Genomic DNA, 10,595 nt, shown 5'->3' with positions numbered 1-10,595 from the left:
CTGAATCAAGTGGAGGTCTTGCATCTCAGCCAGAAACCTCCTGGAGCGGTCCGTCCCGGCTGACTGCTCCTCCCAGCAGATGTCTGGGTAATTAAAATCGCCCATGACCACTACATCCCTTGATTTTAGTGCCTCTGCAAGCTGACCTGAAAATTCCCTGTCCAGCTCCTCCTCTTGGTTGGGGGGTCTGTAATAGACCCCCACTGTCAAATCCCTCTCCCCCTGCCCCCCCTGAAGGTTCTGTTCCTTTTTCTGACTCGATGGTTTTTGCCAAGTCATTTCCAAATCTGTGCTGCTTTCTCCTTCTACCACTTGTCTATTTAGTAAGTTCCTTGTGGTGAGAATGGTCTTCTGTTGTATTTTGGTACAGTGCCTCACACGACATAGCTCCAATCGTAACTGAGACTTGAGGTGCTGCTCTGGTAGAAATGAATGGCAAGGAGGAGTTTGGACAAAGGTATGGAAGTTGATTGGGGTTGCAAGTGGGAATGGATATGTGCTGGGAAGGGACTGGATATTTGGTAATACTAGATTAGCAATTTCTGGACCTTCTTCAGTTCCTCCATAAATTAACCAAGGGGGAAGAAGCTGCTTATCCTCAGAACTGTAATCAGCTCTACCCTACCAGAACAGTGGCCAGTTAGCTTGCTATCCCATCTCTGAGAGCAATCACAATACCATCCTTAATGGGCAAATTGAGCAAACCTCCATATTCCTATTAATGCCTGGTTCTCACACGGTGCTTTCCGCCAAGTGTTCTACAAAGGAAGGAGGTCTCATTATCCTATTTTGCAGATGGGAAAACAGAAGCACAGAGAGATTAAAAATTGCACACTACTAGCAGAGCTAGAAATAGAGCACTGGAACTTGAAAGACCTAGGTTGTAGGGCTGTGTGAAGCTTTGGTCCCTGATTCAATTCGACGAAGATTCGGCCTCATCCGGTGGCCAAATCTCCAAATCTGAATCAAATCAGAGGACACTAATCTTTCCAAATCAAATTGGAGCCCTCTGAATCAATTCAGAGACATTTGGAAAGATTTGCCAATTTGGACATAAACACAGCTTTAAATGTTTTTTTCTACGTACCTCTAGATACCAGGTGGCTCTTGAGTGCTGTGATGCTGGTGCCCATGGAGTATCCCATAGAAGCACGGGGGGCTCTCCAGTGCGCTGGGCAGCAGACCCAGAAGTGAACCAGAAGCACTTCTGGTCCACTTCCGGTTCTGCCAGGGAGCGCATGGGCCCCCCCTCCCTACCCACACACCCCTGGCTTGGCAGCTGGTGCCTCCAGGGTCTGGGGGGGCACCTGGGGTCCCCCCACGGCCAATTGCTGAGCCAGGGAGCTGGTGGACCAGGAAGCGGAAAAGAAGTACTTCTGATCCACTTGCGGGTTCGTCACCAAACACGTGGAGGACCCCCCAACCCCTTCCACACTCCTGTGGGATGCTCCATCCACCCCAGCATTGCAGTGTTCACAAGCCGTGCTGGTACCTTGAGGTATGTAGAAGAAACATTTAAAGCTGTGTCTATGTCCAAATTGCTGATTTTCTGAATCAGCATTGGATCTTCAGATTCGGATTCTGCTGAATCAAATCCAGGACAGTGATCTGAATCAACAAATCAAATCACTGTCCCTGATTCAGGCCGAATCTGAATTGAACAGGGGCTGCTTTGTACACCCTTACTAGGTTGTATCCACAAGACCACATGGCCTCAATTGTAGATGAACCTGCACAGATGAGATTTCTTCATCACCCTCAGGAACATGAAGTTTATTTACCTTAGAAATTGTTTAATCGAGTGGAGCAGTGAATATTCTCCTTGTCCCTGTAGGTAGTTGGCCAGTACTTTCAAACTTGGCTATTTAAATTTTGTAGTTGCTTTAGATGCTTAAAAACAAATTTAGGAACTAAATTTCAAGCACCAAGTTTTGTGAAAACGACTATTTGTTTCTTAAATTCTGTGAATGCCAGCAATACTATGTGACAATGAGTTTCATGGGTCACACCTCGGTAACTGTTAAGAATGTGTTCCTTTCCTCCATTCTCAATGTATGACTTCCTATTTCAAGACTATCCCCTTGTTGCTTTAAGGGGAGGGGGTCTATAGGACAGCCTGATCTACGACTTATGTATTGTTTATTATTTTCTCTTTTTATCACTGTCCCTTTTATTTGTCTTCTCAAAAAGCACTCAGCTGTTTTAAATTGGTGCTGCTGCTTTGGTGGGAGAAGAGCTAACTGATTTATACAAGCTGACATCCTGCCTCTCATTCTTTCTATGCACAAGTTTATTTTCATGCTTCCAATTGTTTTAGGGCTCTCTTTCTCTCATCCCCCGCCCCTTATTTCTGCTGGTTTTCTCAGCAGGTGGTTGAGGGTAGATCCAATACTGGAGTACCTTGCTTGGTGTCACCTACCTGTTAGGCCCCTGGAGTAGAATTCAAATCCCACTTAGGCACGAGGGCCCCCTGTCTCGACTCAAGTTGGTTGCCTGAGAAAGGAGATCCAAAAAACCCCCACACTAAGAAAAGAGTGACCTAGAGCTAGCTAGCCAGAAGTGATAAGCACAGAAATGTATCTTACCTCTTGGTCTTTTGGGAACTTAGGTGCCTGACTCAGGGCTGTAGGCAGGTGCTTCGAGTGAATTGAGACCCAGACCTGGGAGTCTTCCCTTGAGGGTAGATACAAACAACTGTTTTTTCTAACTCTTTAAAAAACCGCACAGAGCTCTCTCATTTAAAGCACAACTAGTAGAGGTAGTCCTGGTGCCCAAGATAGGTCCCGCTTTATGTAATAACATGGTGTTGGAGCACTTGCCCAACCACTGGGAGACATGACTTGTAGACTTTCTTCTGCTGGAGGGTTCAAACCCTTACCTCCCACTTCCTAGGAAAGTGGACAAACCACAAAGCTGTAGGGCTATGTGTAGAGGAAGGGGGCATACTTCATCCCTCCTGATGACGCTGTGCAAGTGTGCAGAAAGCAATACAAGATTCATGCAGCCAGAAGGAGAAAGCACATGATAGCAAAGGAAGGTTTCCTCTGGTGGTGAAGGCACTCTGACTGGGAGGGGAAGTCCTGGACTCTCTTCTGATTGCTGCTATGCATTTTATGTTAAATGGTCATTGGATAGAAATCAGAAATAATCCTTAGAGCTGGCACCAATCTTGGGTCTTTTACCATCCCAGCTGAGCGTCCTAACCACATAGCTACACAGTTGTGGTCCCTCTTGAGTGCTTCCTCCCTGGTCCCATGAGTCTTGCATAGTTTTCCAGGCACTGGCAGAGCATCAACGGGAAGATGAAGTATGGCTCCTTCACCGTCTACCTTCCCACCCCTAGCCTATAGGCTGGTAGTTTAGGCACTTTCCTAAGACTGCAGTTTTGGACTGAAGTCCCGGGGTGAACCTGAAGCAACTAAAATAAGAATGAAATCCTTTTTTGGATGTGGCCATGAGTGACCAGGGCTGATCTCAGAAATTATACTGGGGGCCTACTGTCAATTATAATTTCCATCCTATTTCTTCTCTGTCCTAATATTTTTTTGCTTTCTGACTGCTATACGCTGACCAAATATCAATACTGAGCTGCCCAGGAAGCCAAATACACTTTGCAAAAGTGTTCTATGATTGGAGCATGTGTTTCCAGGGACCTCTCTTTTGCCTATGGAACTGTAAAGAAAGAGCATTAATGGTCTTTGAAAGCAATCAGGCTCTGAATAGGTGTGTTGTATGGTATGTTTTGTTTTCCTCTGCTTGGAAGAGGATTTATGCAAAAATTCTGACCTTCATTGGTATGTACTTGAATTGCCATCATTCCTCCTTCCTTTAAGTGCTTTGTTTTGCATAATGTTATTCAGGCACAACAGCCAACACTTTCTTTTCTATTTTGATTGCTTTACTTCCTCAACTATAGCTGTTCTGTGGTAGCTGATAGTATGATAACCTTTAGAAATATTTTGGACCAGAATGAGTAATACCTACTAGCAGTGAACAATGTACACTGGGTGTGACCTACAGGACTTTCTCTATGGAACACTTTATTTGCCTAAAAACTCACAGTTAGGGCTATGGGCTCTTGCAAAGGGTTTAACATAGGATGCAAAACTTGCTGTTAGTGTGTCCTAACTATGGTCTTTCATGCTGACCAATTTATACATGTCCCTTCGTTTCCTTGTGTCCCCTCTTACGCTATATTCATTTGCTGTATCTTGATGGAGACTTTGAATCTAAACCTTTTGCAGCTGGCTAGCTAATTTTGAGCCTTCTTGTCCTGTTTGGTACCATAGGTAGCACAGCATGGTGCTATCCAATGCTCCTAGTGCTATCCAGCATGGTGCGATCTGGGGGTGACGATCCTGTGGTCCCTCTTGGGAGGGATACTCTTAAGTATACCCTGCATACCTGTTCCTGCTCACATGTGGAAATGTGACAGGGAAGCCATTCCAGGGGTTGTCCCCTCCTGGCTGCACTCAAAACCTCTATCCCTGGCGTGCTTTAGAATGACTATGTGGGATACTCAGGAGTGGCTTTACTACTGCATTTCTGATGTTGGTGGGTGTGAGAGGGAGTGGGTGGTTAGAGCATGTTTGGGGATATCCCACCCCAAGAAGCCCCAGGATGCAGTCAGATGTACCCTAAGATATCAGAAAGAATTGCATGTTTAAAACAGTGGCACAGGAATTAAAAGCAGAGCAACATCACAAGCATTCTGAGACTATTTCAAGCACTGTGAGAGCATCATCCCATGGGGCTTGACATAGGGCCCTGCTACATGTTCAAAAATTAAAGCTGGATAGAAACCAGCCATAGAGTTGTTACACATTTTCAAGCACTGAGGGCACCTATACACATGCAACAAGGCTGCTCCAATTCCATCCTTCAGTAAATGTTGGATAAGAGTAAGCAACTGCCTTCAGAGATGAAGAAACCATCAAAGGAGTTGGAAGAGAAATATAGAAGCTGGAAGAGAAATATAACAAGTTCCCAGCTGATTGACAGGCCACTTCAGAGTGGCTTTGTTGTGCTAAATAGGAGAGACTAGTCCCAAAGAATCAGTCTTGGAAAAATAGGGCAAGATACCCCTGCCCTGCAAAAAAGAAAAAAAACAAGATTTGGCTAGAATGTCGATACCTAAATCCAGAACTGTGATATGTGAAAACCATACCTCAGTTGCTGTATAACTCTGAAGACATCCAAACTCCATAGCTAACTCAGATTTTGACTTGAATATTTCCCTGACTGCCTAAAGTTCCATTTCTGCTCATACCCAGAAGTATATCAGTCTTGATCAGTAATGAACAGCTCGGAGCCTCTTTCCAACCTAATCCTGCTGAGGATCCAGGACATAGGCATCCCTCTACCTAACTTGTCCAAGGGGCTCAGTCATGCGTACTTTCCCAAGGCAGACCTAACTGATCAGATTCCCTAGTAGCACTCACTCAATCTTCTTTCAAACTATAGGGGAGGTAGTGGTGGTACTACTTTATCAAGCAGCTGAGTGGTTTGAGTAATCCCCAGGATGTTGGAAATCCAGACAGGCATTCAAACCCACATCTTCTGACAGTGCTTTCATGATCAGGCTTTGAGCTGTTCTAGAGTGGCTGTATTAATTGCTTCTCTTAAAGCTGTTTCACTAGGTGGAAAAGAAATACAGATCCATTGTGCCAAAGAAAAGGAGCAAGAGGAACATGACTCCCTAGTTTAGTCATTAAGGACTTTCATGAAGTCCAGTTCCTGTACCAGGGGCTGTTGGTACATTGTACACCAACATTAAATGCATAGATAGTCCCTGAAGCAGAGAACAGAGCCCAGCAGCCTATTTCCAAGTCTGTGCCATAACTGTAATCCTCCCTCTCTGAGCTGCAGGAGTATGATACCCCAGTTATCAAGTGTTTTGTATTGGATAACTCTAGTGTACTTTCTGAGTAGCCTGTAGGTCCTGTTGTGAGGTACCTAACTCCCTGTGTTAGCAGCACTCGGCTCCCCATTCAGGCAGAGGGTGTCAGTATAGCTAATTCAGGATCTTTGATTTTACTCCAAAACAAATTATCTTAAGAGTTAAACACTTACAGTGCTTGCCCTTGTCATGCATGAGGTCCTTCTTGGACTCCTCCTGTAGTTCCTAGGAAATGGCAGCCTTACAGTAGGCCATTAAAAGGGCCAGTCAGAAAAGGACGAAGGAGCTATTCAGTGTGTTATAACTGACCACTGTATCACAAAGTAATCACCATTAGGGGTGTGCAAAACGGTCCGTATTTGATTTGGATTCAGATTCAAACCAAATCAGGGACAGTGATTCAATTTGTTGATTCAAATGACTGTCCCTGATGTCATAGAATCATAGAATCATAGAAGTAGGGTCGGAAGGGACCTTGTAGATCTTCAAGTCCGACCCCCCGCCTGGGCGGGAGAAAAGACTGGACTCAAATGAGTCCAGCCAGGTAGTCATCAAGCCTCTTCTTAAAGATCCCCAGGGTAGGAGCCAGCACCACTTCCCTAGGAAGTTGGTTCCAGCTCCTAGCTGCCCTAACTGTGAAGTAGTTCTTGCGGATGTCTAATCTAAACCTATTGTCTAATAATTTGTGTCCATCATTCCTTGTCATGCCAGGGGGCGCTAGGGGAAACAGTGTCTCCCCTAAACCCTTCTGGTCCCCCCTAGTGAGTTTATAGACAGTCACCAGGTCCCCCCTCAGCCTTCTCTTGTGAAGGCTGAACAGGTTTAGGTCCCACAGTCTTTCAATGTAGGGTCTGCCCTGTAGTCCCCAGATCATGCGGGGACTACAGGGTAGCAGGCATGGCTCGTGAACACTGCGATGCTGGGGCAGATGGAGGGGCCCACAGGAGTGCAAGGGGCCCTCTCACATGCTCGGTGGTGAATCCGGAAGTGGACTGGAAGCCAAACGCATTGCCTCCCCCTGCATTCCCGCTGGCTCAGTGATCGGCCACAAGGAGGACCCCGGGTGCCCCCCCACAGCCAGGAGGCATCAGTTGCCAAGCTTGGGGGGGGTGCTCTCCCTGGCAGACCCGAAAGTGGACTGGAAGTGCTTCTGATCCACTTCTGGGTCTGCTGCCGAGCGTGCTGGGGAGCCCCCCATGCTCCTGTGGGATGCTCCATCTGCTCCAGCATCTCAGTGTTCACGAGCCTCCTGGTACCTTGAGGTATGTAGAAAAAACATTTAAAGCTATGTCTGAATCATCGAATCACTCCGAATCTCTCTGAATTGATTCAGAGGATCCCGATTCAATTCTGAGAGGTGAAAGGGTGTCCTGATTTGATTCAGATTCAGAGATTCGGGCCAAATCTCCACCGAATCGAGTCAGGGACTGAAGTTTTGCACAGCCCTAATCACCATGGGAATATGCAGATGTGAAAATGTGAAAAACCCTAATTGCAAAACCCAACAGTGGACCTTCTCAAGCAGAAGTCTGTATTCTACGCAGTGCTGAGCAGCAGCTCCTATGGGGCCGTCAATAGGAACAAAATGTTGCCTCTTCAAATATTACAAAAATATTCTTCATATAATCTCATATTTTCCTGGGGTAGTAAATCAGCTCATTGGCTCACACTTCTCTAAGCTATATATCAAATTTGAATGGATGTTTAGGCATACACCAAGAAAGGGAAAGGAAAGTAGAACATTTGCCAAAGATAATAATTGGAGCTTAAAATTAACTTTGAGTACTTGTGCTAGGAAATTTGGCTGGGTGACTAAGTGGAAAGCAAACACAAAGGGGAGGCAAGCAAGGTTGAATCCAAGATGTTGGGGGGGGGTGGTTCTTCCTCAGTTCAAACAAATATTTGTGGAAAAGGATTTAGTATTTGCTCAGCTGTCATTGAAGAAATGAGACTGTAACAGTTACCGATCTTCTCACAGTTCATAGCTAGGCCATGTGGTTTCTAACATCACCCTTTTGGGAAACCATCTTGCAACCAATAGGAGATGGTTCCCAATATACCCAGTCTGGCCATGATGGCTGCCACTACTCCAACAGCTGTACACCCTGGCAAGATTAAAAGTTCATCTTTGGGCTTCCTCTTATAATTCTGTGATAATGAGCCTTTGCCCTCCTCATATTCCCTGATGGGTTGCTTGATTCTGCCAAGAGATACTGCTCTGGGGCCAATGCCGTTCACTGATTTAAACCTAATTTGAACATTCAAGGCCAAATGCTGTCCTTATTTACACCTTATGGAACCTCATTAGCTTTAATATGATCTTGCTGGATGTAAATCAGGAAAGGATTTGGCCATCAACTTCTTATCTTATTGATCCTTTTGTACGAGGCAATAACTAAAGGGGCATTATGCCACCGTGCATTAACAAAGAGGTAACAAGGCAAGTATAGTTAATGGTGCCAGAAGTACAAGCCTCATAATTAATAGTCTTTGGAAAGACATACCAATTCTGGTCATGCTGATTGATCTTTTAGAGCCTTTATATTCATACTTCTGTGCCACATCTCTGCTTAAAACTGTATCCTCCTGTACCTGGGTCTGACATGTGTGGTCCTTTGCCTGCCCAGAATGCAATTCCAGGAAACCTATGCCCTGTAATCTTTAAAATAATTTAAAGCCAAACTGATGGCACAAACATACCCGAATGTTGCAACTGCATGGCCTTAAACCACAAAGCTAAAGATTATTAACTTCCGTTATCATACCTTAATTTGGATGCAGAGGACTTTAGAAGAAAAGAGTCTCTCTCACATTTCTGTAACGTAACCATGAGCATTTATGGTGGTACTAAAAAAATAATATCTATGTGTAGAGATAAACAAGGGCCCCCTTAAAGTGTCGGTCAGTAATTGTCACCATTGGAAAAACAAATAGAGCAAAAACTTTTTTAAAGAACAATTCTTTACTCGAGCTACTGTGTGACAGAGACGAGAACTCTCTCATTCTCTTTTCCGGAGTGGGAAGAGCGCCACAGAGCGTAAAAGAAAATTTGGGGTTTGACAAAAATGTCCATTGCACCTTAGCTTTAATTTACAAGTACTCAAGGATTTACTTTTTTCTCAAGAAAAGGCTTTCCATGGAAGGCTTGACACAATGTCTAGTTCACAAGTTCAGTTTGTCTAGAAAGCCTGTTGCTCTCCAATCTGCTTTTTATGTGTTTTTACTAGACACATTATTTCCCATGCTCTTGTGATGCACTCCAGAGGCACTAGTCTTTGGGGGTGCTAGTGGGCATAAGGATTCCTTGCAGTAAAATAACACAGTATTAACAGGGATGTGTGAAGTTGAGGGCACCGGGTGTTTAGGTAAGAGGCACTGCTGATCTAAATGAGCAGCGAACTGAAGGAGGAAAACGCACTTAAAATGCACTTAGGCAAAGAGTAATTTGCCTCTTTCTTTCATCACTTTTCCATGGGATCAATTAGATCAGGACTCTGCAAAACCTAGTATAGATTTTACTCAGTTTTTTTTACAAAAATATTTTGGGAGTCACAGCTTTCAAAAAGTAAGCAGGTTGTTCTAGGTTTCCTTCATAGTTAACAATGAATTTCCTTTGCCCCGTGTCCCACATCACCCAGCTCAGGCATTGAGGACACAGCAACTGAATGCCAGCCAACTTGCCCACTACACATTACCTTATCAATGCAGGGTGACAATAGCAGCTTTCACCTGACCCAGCTCTGAGTGAACAGGCAGTTTGGCCCACGTAGTCCTTCACCGTCTCGAGTGTGAGCTGAGGCAGTGGCAGAAGCTGGAGTTCCTCTGTGCCTCCTGTCAGAGGTAGCTCAATGTAGCTTTGCATGCACTGATCACTCTCCTCCACTTCTACCATATCCCAGATTTCCTCCTTCCTTATACTACTGCCAGGAGGGAAGCAGACAACGGCAGAGCTCCTTGGCACACCGGTGGAAAGAGGGTAGCGGCTGTGACTTGGTATGGCAGAGACCTCATAGCTCAGCTTGAGTTTGGTCCTTTTGCACCGATGGGGTAGGGAGCAGCATTTGACCTTGTGCTTCTTGTTTTCCTTTGGGCTGTTAAATAAAATAGCTGACCCTCTGAGTTCTCTGTCACCTGTATTTGCTTCTATGGGACTGAATATGATGCTCCCCCTGTTATTTATTGGCTAACTACATGCCCTGTCCCCTGTTTCCCCATAGGAGCCAGCTCCTAGATACAGCACACTCAGCCTAGACCATGGAATCGGAAGAGGGAGCTGCCAACTGAGGAACAGCAGGTTTTATCGGGTAAGTGGCACTGCTGTTACCCCACAAAGAATTTTACACACGTTTGAAATCTATTCCACGACCAGGTGGGGTTTTAAAACAACGGCACTAGCATCCTTGGAGCAGGGATTACATGCTGCCCTAGAGACAAACGGGCTAAAAAAGAGCAGGCCTCAAGGGCATAAGTGGTCTTTTTTCTTTTTAAAAGTTTGCTAGGCTTCTTGGCCTGTGAGAGAACAGAAATGATGGGATCCTCTGAGACGTTACATTTTATCTGAGCACTGCAGTTTAGCCCTTAGAGGGGGGTTTTCGGACAAAAAACCACTGCCTTCTGCCTTGCTCATTTGTCTTCGCTCTGAAACCTATCTCCTTGTTTTAATCCCAGAAAAGGTAAAGAACTTCTAAGGAAAGGT

At 45.1% G+C, this 10,595-nt stretch overlaps 1 long non-coding RNA gene across 1 annotated transcript in view; it reads left to right on the top strand.

Annotated features, from left to right (window-relative positions):
* The window catches only part of LOC109305195, a 37,659-nt gene that overhangs the window by 21,455 nt on the left and 5,609 nt on the right, over positions 1–10,595 (top strand). The window contains exons 2-3 of the long non-coding RNA XR_002099585.1: positions 10,117–10,203; positions 10,568–10,593. This is a non-coding gene — a long non-coding RNA (uncharacterized LOC109305195). The remainder of the gene's footprint in view (positions 1–10,116; positions 10,204–10,567; positions 10,594–10,595) is intronic.

This window comes from Gavialis gangeticus, unplaced genomic scaffold, assembly GCF_001723915.1.
Source record: "Gavialis gangeticus isolate Ggan-Ray unplaced genomic scaffold, GavGan_comp1, whole genome shotgun sequence".
NCBI classification, from domain to species: domain Eukaryota; kingdom Metazoa; phylum Chordata; order Crocodylia; family Gavialidae; genus Gavialis; species Gavialis gangeticus.
The sequence above is the reverse complement of the archived record's forward strand: the minus strand, read 5'-3'. Positions and strand labels throughout refer to the sequence as shown.